This window comes from Mus musculus, chromosome 7, assembly GCF_000001635.26.
Source record: "Mus musculus strain C57BL/6J chromosome 7, GRCm38.p6 C57BL/6J".
NCBI classification, from domain to species: Eukaryota; Metazoa; Chordata; class Mammalia; order Rodentia; family Muridae; genus Mus; species Mus musculus.
In genome coordinates, this window is record NC_000073.6 from 56,754,824 (window position 1) to 56,772,841 (window position 18,018).

Here is an 18,018-nt window from a genome sequence, read left to right on the forward strand (position 1 = left end):
GAAAGCCAGGTCTATATGTCTGTATTCACTATTCTGTCTCCAGTGTGCAAGAGACATTGCTCATGCCAGAGCTTCATCTGCTGACTAGTGGATGAGAAAAACAGGATTATTCTTCTAGACTATAGTCAAGTCATGGGTCGTGTGTAGGTGTGTGTGTGTGTGTGTCTGTGTGTTGTGTGTGTGTGTGACCAGACCCTCCCTGTGTGTCCCCATTATACTTTGGGTTTTTTTCAGGACCAGTTAATATTCTGATGTACCTTTCGGGTGCCTTTTTGGGTTTTCAGCGTTCTAAAATTAATCCTTTATATTAAATTAACTCTTAGAGATTTTAAGACTGTTTTAAGGTACAATTATGAACAGCAACAGTCTTTCATAAGACATTTGAGAGCACTGTAATGTGGTGAAGGGCAGTGTTCACCATTACCATCAGTGGCCAGAGCTCTTGGTAGATGTTTGTTTCCTAATGCATAGCCAAGGCCTGGATTCCTGTGCAGGAGAAGAAATGACTGTGTGTACTAAGTTCTGTGAGGTCTTATTTCATGGAGTAGTGTGTGGACATAAGGCAGAGCCATGAGGATTGTGCTACCTGTGTTTCAGTGAAGCAACTGAATGCTGTGGCTTATTTTTCTCATCTGAAGTAAGGATAGTAGCATTGCTATGAATCAATGTGTGAAGTGCCATCAGTACAGGACCTAGTCAAAAGATACTGTCAGCACCTATTAGCGTCTGCGTCTCTGTTACTATTTTTCAGAATGAGGAAGGAATGGAATGTGTGGTTTGCACATTGTATATTCTCAAAACCATGCAGCTTCTTACTCAGAAATGAAAGTGCTGATTAAAATATTACCAATTGTCAAAAGGAAGTTGACTTTTGAAAACAGATGGGAACTCAATCTTCCAGCTGGAATTGATCATTTAAATTGAATTGGTACTAGCAACCTCCTTCTTTATAGTCAGTGGTTTGTTTCTTGGTATGGAGCTACTTTTTCGATACTGTGAGCCTGGAATGGTCAAACTGGCATCAGGAAACAGAGTCTTGGTCTCCTTTGGGTATTTTCTCACTTACCTTAACTACCATTTAGAATGGGACAAGAGAGCATTTCATTAAACCCGGGTTTGCAGCATCCTGTTACTACCACTTCTTTGTAACAAACTGAATCTCATAAAGGCTAAGCAATGTATTAACACATGTTTATGTATATGAGAAGTATATCTCAAGACATGATATTGGTTATCTTGCAATGCATGGTGGAATCATTTGGGAACACTGAGTTGGCCTCATTGTAACAGAACAGTTCTGTTGGGTAAAAAGTACTATTCATTCGTTATAGTAAAAGGCCCAGACATATTACACAGAAGTGATGTGTTTTTAGAAAAAAAATTGATGGAGCATCAGAAATTGAGAGATAAGCCCTGGAGACAACAGCTGCCACATGTGTAACGTGTGGGATTCTGGTTATGACAGTAGATGTCAAAGGCCAAATGTCAACTAACTGAGTAAAAGAAACCAGAATTGGAAGTGGCACAGATGACCAAACATCAACAACAAAGTTTTGTTAATTCTTTGTTGTTTGTTTGTTTTGAGATATGGTTTTTACTCTGCAGTTTAGGCTGGATATGAAGCCCAGGATGACCTTGAACGCTTACTGATTTTCCTGTCTCCATTTTCTGAGTGTGGATATTACAGGGGTGAGTCACCATACCTGACAACGAGTTTTAAAACTGGAAAGAACCAGGAAACTTTGGAGTATAAAGAAGAATTGTCCAGCTTTTCTTTAGAAGTCAGAGTAGTTATAGACTAGCCATGTGAGTGTGAGTGAAGATGACATCATGTTAAGTTATGCTGTATAGTGTTAATTAATAACTACTAAATATCGGGTCTAGAAGGACACAGCTTGAAAGACTGTTCATCAGAGATGAAGAAATAAAGAAATAAGGAGGACAACAGAGGATGGGGAAAACAAATAAAAGGGGAAAAGACATAAGCCTAGAGGAACACAGCTCAACACAGAAGCCTTTCTTGAGTTCATATGAAAATTATTTTATAATAATAATAAGAAAACGTGCAAAGATTGGACACCACAATGAGATAACAGAGCCAAGGGTATTGATGCAGACACTACTACAGAATTGGAACATTCACTCAGAACAACAGTGAGCTCAGCAGACAACAGAAAAGTTTCAACACCATCCCTAGATGATCACAGCAAAGGATTAAATACAGACAAAAGGAACCAAAGTACCCAGAACCAAGACAAAGACATGGCAGCCAATGCAGGCTGATACACATTTACTGGGTTCAAGAGGCAGGACATAAAGATGTGACATAGATAATGATGATCAAGTTAAAATACAAGAAATTTTACCTTAAACAAAGAATACCTACCTATTTTATGGTTAAAATAGTGCATGATTTTCTGAAGTCTAAAATATTTCCTTGTTTTTCAAAAATAAAAGTAACTCATGAAGTTATATATGTAGGGAGGTGAGGGCAGATCTTGGAGGAGTTGAAGGACAAATATTATAGGGTACATATCAAAGTATGTTCTAGAACATTCTCAAATCATTAATGAAAATATTATTAAAAGTATAAGTCAATCACTCAGTCTGTAAGCTACATCTAGAGCACAGTTTGCTGTCTTATTCTTTAGGAAAAATGCCTATTAAATGGTTATAAAAAGATGAGGATGCCACCTTCCTTTACAAAAGCAAAAATGCACACATCATCATAAAAGAAGGATGAAGTTTTATAACAATGCAAATGAAATATATACATAATACAGTAAGATGCAAGCTTGCCTCATTTATGAATAAAGTTACAGACCAAGTTTAACAACAGCCATGAGCCAATGCTAAGGGGCTTAGGGAAGTAGACAGCACTTTAACTGGCAGATCACATAGTCTGTGAGGTAAATGTTCCTGTACTATATTTTTGCATGTATTATCTTTTTCATATTAGATTTTCCTATCTTTTGAACACCACTTAAACACCTGCTAAGTTCTAAGGGAGAGAAGTGTAGTTCAGTCATGACACAGTGAAAGAATACAGATTGATGGTGACATTCTCAAGCCAGAAGAAAATAATGGGATACAAGTCGCAAGGCTCTCCATGAAACAGTAAAAGCAGATAGTTAGCTATTGGAACAAGTGAAAAACTTAGGAAGAGCACAGAGCCATTGAATTACTCTGCATAAAAAGAACAGCAAAAGACAATTTAGAAAATAGACTTTTGCAAAGTTAATCTGGCATTCCCAGAATTTAAAACTGACTGAAAGAGCAGTGTAAGCAACAATTTTACATGAGGCACATTATGAATGAGGAAGTCTGGAAGCGCTTGTCTCTGAGAGCTGGCTGGTATGACCAGAGGGACTGGCACTCCTGGGAGCTGGTCTATGCAAGTGGCTGGGTTTGTCATGTACCTCCTGAACATAAATGCTCTACAATGCATCATCACTAGACAAGGACATTCGGTGACTACCACAGAACAATACAGAAACAGAAAGGCAGACAAAGCATAAACAATGTCTATACCACAAGATCACTCCTGTTCTTTCCCATATGAGACAGTGTTTTTTGTTTGTTTTTGTTTGTTTGTTTGTTTTGTCACTAATAGGGGCTTTAACCTTAGTCTAGGATCCTGAGATAAAAATGACTATGGTGACCTTGTGAGCATCTACTTCTGTATTTGCCAGGCACTGACAAAATGAAGGAGCTAGAGAAAGCACCCAAGGAGCTGAAGGGGTCTGAAGCCCCATAGGAGAAACATCAATATGAACTAACCAGTATCCCCAGAGCTCCCTGGGACTAAACCACCAATCAAAGAAAACACCTAGTGGAACATGTGGATCTTGCTGTATATGTAGCTGAGGATGGTCTAGTCAGTCATCAATGGGAGGTGTGGCCCTAGGTCCTGTGAAGGTTCTATGCCCCAGTATAAGGGAATGCCAGGACTGGGAATGGGAGTGGGTGGGTTTGGGAGCAGAGGGAGGGGGGAGGGGATAGGGGACTTTTGGAGGGAAAACTAGGAAAGGGAAACATTTGAAATGTAAATAAAGAAAATATCTAATAAAAAAAAAAAGGAAAAAGATGACCATGGCACCACGTGATGCAGTTACTAACTCTTCTTTCACACTTAAACACGTTAGGTATTATTTGTACTTATGAATTACCTAAAAATGGGTACATAGTCTAAAACAATTTGCATACCATGTTAATTAAAATAAGAACTAGAAAGACTTGAATTTGAGTGAAGAAAGATAATTAATACCAAATACTAATGTTAACGAGACACCAATATGAAGGCTTGACATGAAGACTTTTAAGACATCCTCAAAAGCATCTTCAAGGGATCACAAAGTTCCTGTAAACAAAAGGAAAGAGAAAGCCCAAAAAGATATAGAAGACAGAATATTTTGAAGGTAGATTATATTTTGCATTATAAGATAACTGTGAGTCTCTGAGGACAAGGGGTGAAGAGTTATAATTTAAAGTGATGTGTCTGGGTATCAAGTTGACAAGATATGGACTTATGATTATTAATAGCATTTTCCACTTGATGATGTCTGTAACCCCCTAGGGGACAGAGCTTTGGGTCTACCTACGGAAGATTATTATGATTATGTCAATTGAGAAGGGAAGACCTAACAAATGTGACCAGTACTGTACAAGCTGGGGGTACAAACTGTTGTGAAATACCAATTGTAGGAATTAAACCTGGGTCCTATGGAAGAGTAACAAGTGTTCTTAGGCACTGAGCAGCCTGTCCAACCCTTCAGGTTACTTTGTCAGGATCCTGGGTTAGGATTCTGTACTGCATAAAAATTAAGTAAGCTGTATACAAGCACCCCCATCTTCTTAATTATAGCTATAGTAAATTCAGTTGCTTCAAGCTCTTGCTACCTTGACTTTCTTGCTCTAATAGAGCATACCCAGGAACTCTGGGCCAAAACAAGCCTTTCTTCATTAAGTTACTCAAGTAAGTCAGTTTGTCACAGAGATGAGGAAAGTAACTAAGATAATACACACAGATGTGCAAATAATAGCATAACAAAACATGGACATGACAGTGAGAATCAGAATCTAGAGTCACTGTACTGACCCAAAATGTCCAATATGTATTTATTTGTCTATCTATTTTGAACCTCTTTAAAGGAAATAAACCATATAAATTGATAATGCTATATTTTTCAGTTTGTACCTTAAATAGATATAATACAAATGATCACAGTGGCCCTAAAACAGTTAAAAGGAATAAAGATATACAAGATCAAGTCTCCCATCATTGTGGATGTTGTTTGTTATAAAACTAATACTGACAAATTGATGTTTATCTGGGAATCTTCTCCAGCTACTACTGACAAAGTTACATAAAGTGTTGGACAGTCTGCTCAGTGCTTAAAAACACTTGTTTCTCTCCTACAGGACTCAGGTTTAGTTACAACAGGTGGTTCACAACAGCTCGAGGGGCAGTTCCACCCTCTTCTGGTCTCTGTGGGAATCTGTACACTCAAAACATTCATCCAGACACATATTCACCTTAATAAAAATAAACCTTAAAAACATCTCTAGAAGACTGTGAGAGAATGATGAAAGACAGTGTAAGGTTGAAGGAGAACCTGATAAAGTAGGAAGAAGAAACCAGAAGGACATGTGACCTAAGGGCACCAGAGAGGAAATTGGAAGGAACGGACACCAACGTGCTGGTAACACTAAATGAAAATGAATCAAGCAATCTAATTCAAAGACAAAATTTCTGATTTCCAGATTACACCTTAATAAAAATTCTATGTTAAAACTGTAAATACGTTGGATTGAATAATGGATCAAAATGAAATCCTGGTCAAAAGTAAAATCTCCAAACTAGCCATTTCAGTGTATATGCCAGACGCAAGAACAACAGAGTATCTGAAGGAAATCTGATGGAACAAGAAGACAAACAAGACACTATTAGAGTTGGAGAGCCCGACACTTCTCTGCCAACAATTGATAGCAAACACACACACACACACACACACACACACACACACACACACAAAGCAAGGAAATAGCCTGAGAGTGCTATCCAATTTCAGGCCTCTTCAGCCTTTGGAAAACTGTTTAACCAGAGTGTAAAACATTCTGTCCAAAGAGACTGGGGAGAAAAAAAGAGGAAAAGGCGATCTGTCATCACAGTGGTCTCTGATCACAATGGAGTCTAAGGAGATATCAGTTCAGAAAGGTTACTGAGAATTTTCCAAATACTTTGTCAATGTCCATGTGAATGACTCAAATGACGTGAAAAAGACACCAAAGTAAATGAAAACAAGAGAGATTAAATCAAACAAGAATCTGAGAGTTAGAAAGCCGCTTGGAATTAATAAACTGAGCTTCTTCTTCATCCCCTAGCCCCCTCAAAGCTGACTGTAGTAGAATGTAAGAAATAAAGAATAGAAGTTAGTGACATTGACAAAGAGATGGTTTGACCCAGGATCAAAGAAGCAGAGCAAGGACTCTTTGGAAAGTGTGAAGATGGATGAGAGCGAGAAGCACATTGTCTGTATCCATTGGGTGTATGCCCAAGAGTGATATGGCTGGTTCTTAAGGAAGATCAATACCATTCTTTCTGAGAAACTGCCATATTGATTCCATAGTGGCTGTACAAGTTTGTACTGCCACAAGAAATGGAGTATATACCCAAAGAACCCTCCATCCTATCACAATGACACTTGCTAAACTATGCTTATAACAGCTTTACTCATAAGAAGCCTGAAACTGGGAACAACCTGGATGTCCCTCCACTGAAGAATGGATAAAAAAAAAATGTGATACATTTATACAGTGGGGAATTACTTAGCTCGTTTTAAAAACTGACACCCTGAAATTTGCACGCAAATGGGTGAAACTAGAAAAATCATCCCAGGTGAGAATACACAGACCTAGAAAGAAAAATATGGTTGGTGCCCTCTTATAAATGGATACAAGCTGTTACGTAAATGATAATCAAGCTATAATACACAGACCTAGAGAGGCTAGGTAAAGAGGAGAGTTCTGGAGTACGGGGTGCATGAACCTCCCTGGGAAGGAGGCCTGCTCTTTTCTGCAGAGCAAGTGGAGGGGGAGTGACTCTGGAGCATAGGGGATGTAATGGGAGCTGGGAGATGTGGAGGGAGGGGAAACCGTGGTCAGGGTGTATTATATGAGTGAAGAATCTATTTTCAATTAAGAATTAATTTAATTAAAATTATCCATGTTATGAAAGGTGGATTTTAGGACTCAAGGGTATAATTAATTTGATGCATGTTGTTTCAAACAAGATGTGGCTATTTCAATTAAATTAACCATGAACAAATGATCAATCTGAGATATATCATTTGAATAGCCCTATAAGAATTAAATTAACTTTATAACTTAGAAAAAATCCACAAAGACAAATTTAGTGTTAGCTTATTTCACAGATGAACATGCTCAATGTTCAAAGAGTAATTAATATTCCATTTTGTTTGGTTGTATATATATTTCTCTAGTGGTCTTTAACTATTGCAAAAAGAAGTTTCTTTGATGAAAACTACATTTATTTGTTGGTATAATAATAAATGTTTATATTCTATTGTGAGGGATTATGCTGGCTTATTAAATTAGTGATTGTAGGTTTTCTTCCATGACTCCACTAGTGTTGAGTAGTGACTTTGATTTCCAATTGAAAAATGCAGAATCCTGGAGCTCCAACCCAATAGATATATCTACAAACACTCCCACATCTAAGGTTCAGGGAACGCCGTAGAAGACAAGGTGGAAAGATTGTAAGAAGCAGAAGATCAGGGAGTTTTCTGTGAGACTGTGTTTCCTAATAATGTCAGAAGCTTCACTCGTGAAGTCTTACCAACATGACTGCCTACACATGAGCTTAAGGATGACACCAGTGGGTATGTCCAAGGGCATGTGGAAAACCCAGGAGGCAGCAACCCTACAAAAAGAACTATAGGCAGCTGAAGAAAGCTGTGGTGGGGGGAGAGGTGAGCTTCCCTGGAAGAAAGCATAGCAATTGGCTGCTCAGTGCCAAAGGGTCTGCCAGCCCTGAAAACATACATACAAGTAGCAGTATGTGTTCCGAGCAGGTTATATTTTAGGATATATATGTTTATACATACCCATATGTAATTAAAGGTCTGCAACCCTATAGGAGGAACAACACTATGAACTAACCAGTAACCCCAGAGCTCGTGTCTCTAGCTGCATATGTAGCAGAAGATGGTCTAGTCGGCCATCATTGGGAAGAGAGGCCCCTTGGTCTAGCAAACTTTATATGCCCCAGTACAGGGGAATGCCAGGGCCAAGAAGTGGGAGTGGGTGGGTAGGGGAGCAGGGCGGGGGGAGGGTATAGGGGACTTTTGGGATAGCATTTGAAATGTAAATGAAGAAATTATCTAATAAAAATGTGGGAAAAATGAATGAAAAAACAGGCCATGAAGGAGTGCAGGGAAATGTATATGGGAGGTTTTAGAGGAAGGAAAGACAGAGAGAGATCTCGTAATTAAATTATAAGCTCAAAAAAGGAAAATTAACACCAATTCTACTTGATCCCATCTACAAAACATCAAGCAAAAACAGTTTTCTTTTCACTCTACAAAGCCAGCATTAGCCTTACTTCAAAACCAGGGAAAACAGAAAACTAGAGATAAATGTCTAGTTCATGAGTATTACTGTATACCTCTTAAAACCAGCATATATTTGTTATATAAACAACACAACACATATATATGTATATGTAGTCAGTGATACATACCAACACACACTCAAAATGATAAAACATATGATAAATAAATGGAATTTATTTCAGGGGCTTGAGGTTTGTTTGGTATTTGAAAATCCACCATGTTAAAGTTTAAAAAAGAAAAATAAAATCACATGGTCATAACATTTGATCCAGACAAAAAATTTGAGAAAATTAAATATTCTTAATTCCCATTACTTGAAAAGTCACTGTGCCTGGTAACTAGAAACAAGGCCTTCCCCTCTCAGACTTCTTATCATACAGGCCATAAACAAGACCTGTCTATCCCTCTCCCTGAGACACCAGTGCCAACTGTTCTTTATAACTGGGAAGATTAAGATGTCCTAACACTCAGCTACTATTATGCCCCAGCTCCAGCTGGAGGGGAATGATGTCAGATCACTCACAGAGCTGTGTATACTGATAGACCCTGGCTAAATGCAAGGACATTGCTAAAAACATCCGAGTCTTCAAAAATACATTTTTCAAACTTGAGAAGGTCAGCTTAGAAAATGTTTAGAATTTTCTGAAAGGTTGTTTTAATCTTATTTTCTTTTTTTCTCCTTTATTCTAAAACCTTTGAGGAAAACATCCCATATAATTCTTTCAAGTATAATCCATTATATAAAGTTTTATGAAAGCCTTCCACTTCTACACTGATGTAGTGAACTGCATGAGCTAGCTACTCAAGAGTTGTTTTAGAACTCATCTGCCTAACATTGCTGTGGTTTTTATTCTGAAGAAGAATTGATGAAAGTTAAATCTTATTTTAAAAACTCTCATCATTATACTTCTTTTCCACTTTGGAGTTTGTAAAAAATATAACATCAAATTTTTATATAAGTATAACATACTTGAGGGAAACAAAATTCTAGAAATATATATATACATACACACACACACACACACACACACACACACACACACACACACACACATATTCTAACAATGAATGATGACGGGTTTAAAAATATTTTCTGTGATTGTAAAGATTAGAAAGTTTAAATAATAAACATTTGGAATGTGTACCATTGATATTAGAAGGTGATCATGCTCCAGAGATGCCAGGAGATGATCATTGGAATTTCTGTAGTTTCAGCAAATTCGTGGCCAAAACAGAACTGGTAAAATTATGAGCCTCTTCCACTTTATAGACTAGTGTAAGCATTTTTCTTTGGTTCAAAGTGACTAGCTTATTTTTCCTTATTAAATAATGCTGTATCTTTTTCTTCAGTCTGTTGTACAGATTGAAGACACAGAATCTCATGGGTAAAAGTTATGTCAGGGCACGTGGTGTACAGGCACAAGGTGAATTCAGATATACTGTTGTCACTGGTTCCTTTATCAATATAAGAGGAAATAAACATAGGCTGGGGACATGGTCTGTTCTACATCAAGAAAAAAAAATTAAAAGCAGCACTCCTTGGAATCTACATAGAGCTCTGTAACCCCTTCTCTAAAGTACATTTTGGCTTCAGTAAAACAAAAAAAGACATTAAGAAAGATGCCCCAGTGTAGGGGAATCGTAGGTGGGGAGATAGGCTTGGGTGGGTGGGTGGAACACCCTCATAGAAGCAGGGGGAGGGAGGATGGGAATAGAGGTTTTCTGGGTGGGGTGGACCAGCAAAGGGGATAACATATGAAATATAAATAAAGAAAATAACAAAAAAAGAAGATATCTGTAGATTGATAAGGTGGCCCAGCCAATAAGGATATTTGTCACCAAACTTGGCAAGGTGGGTTGAATCCCTGAAACCTACATGGTGAAAGTTGTGTTCTGAAATAGCACACTATAACACGTACATACTCACATATGTGCACATACACACTGACACCAACAGGCAAATAAGAGATCTGATCTAGAAAAGGACCATGATCAAATAATCATATGCAACTCTTCTGCCTCCCCTAGACTTTCCACAACAGTGCTAATGGGTTGGTGGGCAGTCACCAGGATTAACCATTTTCCATTGTTCTAGGGGCCAGTGGTACTAATTTCACACCATTCTCAGATTTTTCTGAGAATGAAGCAAGAGCTGAGTGTATCATTTCATTAACTCTCTTTATCTGCAAATTTATTGCAAGAGAAAGGAAAAGCCTGATCCCTCTGCTTAAGACCCATGGAGGGAGTCGTGCGACACTCCCAGCTAAATCTTCAAGTCTCATTAAAACTGCTAGCTACTTTCCATAAAAGAAGTTTTGTTCTAAGTTCAGCATAATTAGCCCTGATAAAAGGGCTGATCACAACACCGTGCAGCTCTGGGTAAAGCTCATACCTTAAGAGTTCCATGCGCTGATTTAAAAAGGCTTTGAGTACCAAGGAACAATAGATAAGACCAGCACAGTTTGATAGCAAGCCTTTGAAAAAGCAAAATCACACAAACCTTATATCAGTGGGAAAAAAATTAAAGAAGAAAACGACTGGTTTGGGCTTGTCAGAATGGTAAGAAAAGCTTCAGGCCCAGGCCCAGCAGTGCTGCCCACGCATTGGAGGTAGGAGCTTGCAGCAGTGGGAAATCTCCCTGTCCTTGTGGTTTCGCATCCAAGTGCTTTTGCTGGCTTAATGATTTTGCTAGGTTCCCTGAAAACTGAGGGTCGGGTCCTGTTAATAAGATGAAATCTTTCTCGCAGTATTGCTATGGTAAAAATGATTGACATCACAGTGAGAGCCTAAACTCAGGCAAGGCTCATAGTGTGTGTGCTGCTGGAGGCTATGCCTGCAGCCTGCCAGGCCTACCTTCCTCTATGAATAAAGACACTGATACACACTGTGCTGGTCAGAGGGTTCAGCAAAGACCAAACAAAAGGCATAAAATGTTACAAGCAAATGTTCTTATCTCCGTATTAAATGTAAAAATTAACTTAGGTCTGGAGGTAAGAATACTTAATTAAATATGATTTTAAAGGGATACATATGTTCATTTATGAATTCAATCATGAATTTTCATCTTTTAGTGGAAAGGATCATTATACCAAGCAGAGGATTCCCACTTTCCTCTGGGAATTATAGAGGAAGGATGACTTGGTAGATTTTGAGGGTTTTTTTTTTCACTCAATCTTATAGTCAAAGAGACTGTCGCTATTTTTAGAATGATAACTATGAACCTGGAGTGGTTTATTTTCCAGACTGCATTGAGGTAAATGTGAAGAGATTGAAGTTTTACTTTATTCTATGAGAGGTATTTAAACACATATTTCTATTCTCATTCAAGTTATAAATCTCACCATATATCCCTGTTAAAATGTGCCTTACTGAGTTAAATGCTAGCAGGTAAATTAATGGTCTATTTAGTAAAGGAAGCTAATGCATAAATACCCTGACTCTCCCTCATAGCAAATGCCTTCAGGCAATAATAATAATAGATATTATTTCTATTTATAGATGACAGCTATGCACTTGACATAGGTTCGCTCACTGAAATTCACAGTAGCGACCAAAGGAGATAACAATCTCCTCGTCATTGTTATGGTCACAGCAACTGTCAGAGGCTGCACTCTGAGGCTGAAATCCCCACCTCACCCCCAGTGAGAATTTACTCTACACACTCAGGAAAAGAAAATCAAGCCAAACTCTTTTAATGATAGCTCATGTCCATTTCTGGTGAATGCCCCAAGAAGAGGTAGCCACAAACAGCCTTTACTAAGTTGTATACAACTTAGGCTTGTGTATTCCATATATGCTGCCACCCTTAGATCCTTTTCTCATCCTATACCCAGGTTACACTTTCAACAAGTTAAATAGGCACAGGAAATTTCAAGTCTGTCTACCTGGGCAGATGGGAGATTCTTACAGCAAAGCGATGGCCAGAATTGCTTCTTAAGTACACCAGTATTCTCTTGCTCAGCTGGCGGAATTATGCCATTGTTAAGAGACGTGGAGACTCTTTAGTAGAGCGGGATGTTATAATGTCCGTCATCCTGTGCTGCCCTCTTCCCCTGAGCTGCCCCTTAAAGGCATGGTTTTTGATAAGGAGATGGGCCTAATGGCCTGTTGTATGTCAGCCTTGTCTCCTTCTGCTATAGAAACAGAACCTAATTGGAGGTCAAACTTGGTGACCAAACAGAAGCAGAAACTTTCTCAGCAGTCCTAAACTTCAACTACAGTACAATTTTGCTTCCTATGGTTTCTTAACAGGCCTTGGTCAGTGTACTATTTATCTCTAGTGTTCCTTCAGCTAACAAACATGGCCAGTGTATTACTTATCTCCCAGTCATATTGGTGACAGTGCTCCTTAGATAAATTCAACTTCATGTAACTTAATTTCCCCTAAGCAACTTTATCAGTAAATTCTTTATTGTATCAATTTTATTACCTCAATTTTTCTCCTGCATCAATACCAGGTAAGCTCATTTGTGATGCTCACAGGAGCTGCCCAGGGCCAAATACCATATAAGTGGCACAGTGCAGTTCAAACAACGTATGGCCATCTGGCCCTAGGGTTCAGCCCCTTGTCTTCTCTGCTTAGAGCAGATGGCCAGGGAAGCATTTTAAAGCTTTATCTTCAGCACTGGCAATATCTAAACTTCATACACACAGTGATGTTTGTGGACTTTGGAAAAGTACCATGAGTTGCTACTAAACTTAAAGCATGAATAAACTTCAGAAATATCAGCTGTGCACATTAAGCTATGATGCTTTAGTCACATTGCTGGAAGTGCTGCCTTCCCTTTGACTGACAACTGGCCTCTCCCTGGGACCCCACCTGAGCCTGCCAGTGAAATCTACACCAAAAGAAAAGATATTAAAGCAATTAATTTCGGGCCCTAGGCTTCTGCTTGATCTCATCGTCTGAGGTGAGAGTGTGTTTGAAAGCCTGGCTTCTACAACCGAACCCCTTCTGAGCGTCAGAAGATGGCTCTCATCCTAGCTCCCTGCAGGATGTGTCACTGCAAGCCTGAACCTGTTCTGCATAGCTTTGTGCAGCCAGCACCACAGCAGATCATACACACAGTGAAAAAAAATCAGGTGTCCTGACTATATTGCTTAGAAAAGTTAACTAACAGTCCTGGACAGTTTTAGAAATTTTGATACAGCCAGGGAATGGGTTAGCTTGCAAATGTCTTTGAAGGGATGGTAGCTCATTATGAGGCTCTCAGTACCAAACTCTTCATCCCAGTCTTCTTTAGTCTGAAAACATTAGTTTCCCTTTATTTGTATTGGCAAGTTTGCTGTAAGTAAGGTTCTCTGATTTGTTCATGCTTGCAATCTCAGTGTGTGCATGTTGTCATGCATCCTGGTATAAAGTCAGACATCTCTGTTAGTTTTACTTGTGCCTTTTCCTCTAGGTACTTAAATACACATCTCCAGCCTGCTGTTTGGCAGTCTGCTGACTTTCTATGCAGTCACCCATAGGACTGGACAGTATTGTGGAACATGCAAGTTCACATTTTCTATCTATTTAGGACAATTCTTCCCCTCTTTTAACTTAATGTGTGTGAACCCCACTCCTGGAGCTCTATTTTTAGATTTACATAGTTTTAAAACCAAAAACACAGGAAAACTTCATATATTATCTTACCTACTCATTGACTGTTTACCTCTAAATTATTATTGTTTAGATTTGATGCCTTCTAATGATCAGCTTTAGTGTTTATAACTATAAATTTTACTTCTGATTTTTTTTTCTTTTTTTTTTTTTCTTTTTTTTTTCCATTTTTTATTAGGTATTTAACTCATTTACATTTCCAATGCTATACCAAAAGTCGCCCATATCCACCCACCCCCACTCCCCTGCCCACCCACTCCCCCTTTTTGGCCCTGGTATTCCCCTGTACTGGGGCATATAAAGTTTGCAAGTCCAATGGGCCTCTCTTTCCAGTGATGGCCGACTAGGCCATCTTTTGATATATATGCAGCTAGAGTCAAGAGCTCCGGGGTACTGGTTAGCTCATAATGTTGTTCCACCTATAGGGTTGCAGATCCCTTTAGCTCCTTGGCTACTTTCTCTAGCTCCTCCATTGGGAGCCCTATGATCCATCCATTAGCTGACTGTGAGCATCCACTTCTGTGTTTGCTGGGCCCCGGCATAGTCTCACAAGAGACAGCTACATCTGCGTCCTTTCAATAAAATCTTGCTAGTGTATGCAATGGTGTCAGCGTTTGGATGCTGATTATGGGGTGGATCCCTGGCTATGGCAGTCTCTACATGGTCCATCCTTTCATCTCAGCTCCAAACTCCGTCTCTGTAACTCCTTCCATGGGTGTTTTGTTCCCAAATCTAAGGAGGGGCATAGTGTCCACACTTCAGTCTTCATTCTCCTTGAGTTTCATGTGTTTAGCAAATTATATCTTATATCTTGGGTATCCTAGGTTTGGGGCTAATATCCACTTATCAGTGAATACATATTGTGTGAGTTTCTTTGTGAATGTGTTACCTCACTCAGGATGATGCCCTCCAGGTCCATCCATTTGGCTAGGAATTTCATAAATTCATTCTTTTTAATAGCTGAGTAGTACTCCATTGTGTTGATGTACCACATTTTCTGTATCCATTCCTCTGTTGAGGGGCATCTAGGTTCTTTCCAGCTTCTGGCTATTATAAATAAGGCTGCTATGAACATAGTGGAGCATGTGTCCTTCTTACCTGTTGGGACATCTTCTGGATATATGCCCAGGAGAGGTATTGCTGGATCCTCCGGTAGTACTATGTCCAGTTTTCTGAGGAACCGCCAGACTGATTTCCAGAGTGGTTGTACAAGCCTGCACTCCCACCAACAATGGAGGAGTGTTCCTCTTTCTCCACATCCTCGCCAGCATCTGCTGTCACCTGAATTTTTGATCTTAGCCATTCTGACTGGTGTGAGGTGGAATCTCAGGGTTGTTTTGATTTGCATTTCCCTGATGATTAAGGATGTTGAACATTTTTTCAGGTGTTTCTCAGCCTTTCGGTATTCCTCAGGTGAGAATTCTTTGTTCAGTTCTGAGCCCCATTTTTTAATGGGGTTATTTGATTTTCTGAAGTCCACCTTCTTGAGTTCTTTATATATGTTGGATATTAGTCCCCTATCTGATTTAGGATAGGTAAAGATCCTTTCCCAATCTGTTGGTGGTCTTTTTGTCTTATTGACGGTGTCTTTTGCCTTGCAGAAACTTTGGAGTTTCATTAGGTCCCATTTGTCGATTCTCGATCTTACAGCACAAGCCATTGCTGTTCTGTTCAGGAATTTTTCCCCTGTGCCCATATCTTCAAGGCTTTTCCCCACTTTCTCCTCTATAAGTTTCAGTGTCTCTGGTTTTATGTGAAGTTCCTTGATCCACTTAGATTTGACCTTAGTACAAGGAGATAAGTATGGATCGATTCGCATTCTTCTACACGATAACAACCAGTTGTGCCAGCACCAATTGTTGAAAATGCTGTCTTTCTTCCACTGGATGGTTTTAGCTCCCTTGTCGAAGATCAAGTGACCATAGGTGTGTGGGTTCATTTCTGGATCTTCAATTCTATTCCATTGGTCTACTTGTCTGTCTCTATACCAGTACCATGCAGTTTTGATCACAATTGCTCTGTAGTAAAGCTTTAGGTCTGGCATGGTGATTCCGCCAGAAGTTCTTTTATCCTTGAGAAGACTTTTTGCTATCCTAGGTTTTTTGTTATTCCAGACAAATTTGCAAATTGCTCCTTCCAATTCGTTGAAGAATTGAGTTGGAATTTTGATGGGGATTGCATTGAATCTGTAGATTGCTTTTGGCAAGATAGCCATTTTTACAATGTTGATCCTGCCAATCCATGAGCATGGGAGATCTTTCCATCTTCTGAGATCTTCTTTAATTTCTTTCTTCAGAGATTTGAAGTTTTTATCATACAGATCTTTCACCTCCTTAGTTAGAGTCACGCCAAGATATTTTATATTATTTGTGACTATTGAGAAGGGTGTTGTTTCCCTAATTTCTTTCTCAGCCTGTTTATTCTTTGTATAGAGAAAGGCCATTGACTTGTTTGATTTTATTTTATATCCAGCTACTTCACCGAAGCTGTTTATCAGGTTTAGGAGTTCTCTGGTAGAATTTTTAGGGTCACTTATATATACTATCATATCATCTGCAAAAAGTGATATTTTGACTTCCTCTTTTCCAATTTGTATCCCCTTGATCTCCTTTTGTTGTCGAATTGCTCTGGCTAATACTTCAAGTACTATGTTGAAAAGGTAGGGAGAAAGTGGGCAGCCTTGTCTAGTCCCTGATTTTAGTGGGATTGCTTCCAGCTTCTCTCCATTTACTTTGATGTTGGCTACTGGTTTGCTGTAGATTGCTTTTATCATGTCTGATTTTGTTGATGATAGTTTTGCATCTTAAATTTAAAAATTCTGGCGCTTTCTTTTTTAAATTTCTAAATGGTTGTATTTCTTGCTTTTTTTTTAAAATATAAAATAGTGTTCTCTTGTGAAATTATCCATACTTTCTTTATGTAGACCTGACTGGCCTTGAACTCATAGAGATTCACCCGGATCTCAAGCAGTAGGATTAAAGGCATGTCCCTCCACACCCAAGTCATCTTCTGTTCTCATAAAAAGAGTTTATATCTATCCTAAAGCTATTGCTGAGTAACTTCAATGTTTTAGTCATCTCTTGGTCTCTTTCTGTCTTTATTTGTTTTTCCTTTGGGCTTGGTCAGCAGGCCATATGTTTATGCATTATTATGCAATTATTTTTGTGTGAGAGGTAAGAAGGCATTGCTTTAAGCATCTCCCTTCTTGCTGCCACCACAGTCAACTTAAAGAAGGTATGGCCCTTCATCCTTCTAACCTTTATCACTTATACAGATCTACCTCTCAACTGTAGCATGGAGACACCTGTGAGAAATCTTTCCCTTTCATCTTTTATTTGCTAGTTCTTCAGTGCCCTTCTGAATACATATATGTCTTCTATGTAATTTTTCAATTAGATATACTTAATTGTTTAATCAATTAAAAAGCTGATATATTGTTCTAGGCATCAATAAAGTTATTTATTATGGGATTTTAAGAGCAAATTATTTTCACATTAGCAAATAGCAAGATCTTTAGGAAATAATATAACTCCACTTTATACCTTCCAGAAGAATGTCAATGAAAAGATAGTTGATTACAACTACTAAATACCAAGTAGGAAGAAGGACATGGACATAAAACATATTAATTTATACAGACTACTTGTCATATAATTGCTGATATATTTTATGTATAAATGATATTTGTTCTCAATGTATCAAAAAATCAAATTTTTCTTATTTTATAGTAATAAAGGAAAAAGTAGAATGTATTATTAAAAACTCGTTTCATCAGATCCTTTT

General features: G+C 38.5%; 1 protein-coding gene across 2 annotated transcripts in view; it reads right to left on the reverse strand.

Annotated features, from left to right (window-relative positions):
- Positions 1–18,018, reverse strand: part of Gabrg3 (gamma-aminobutyric acid (GABA) A receptor, subunit gamma 3) — a 670,753-nt gene that overhangs the window by 38,361 nt on the left and 614,374 nt on the right. The gene's annotated exons all lie outside the window — the stretch shown is intronic.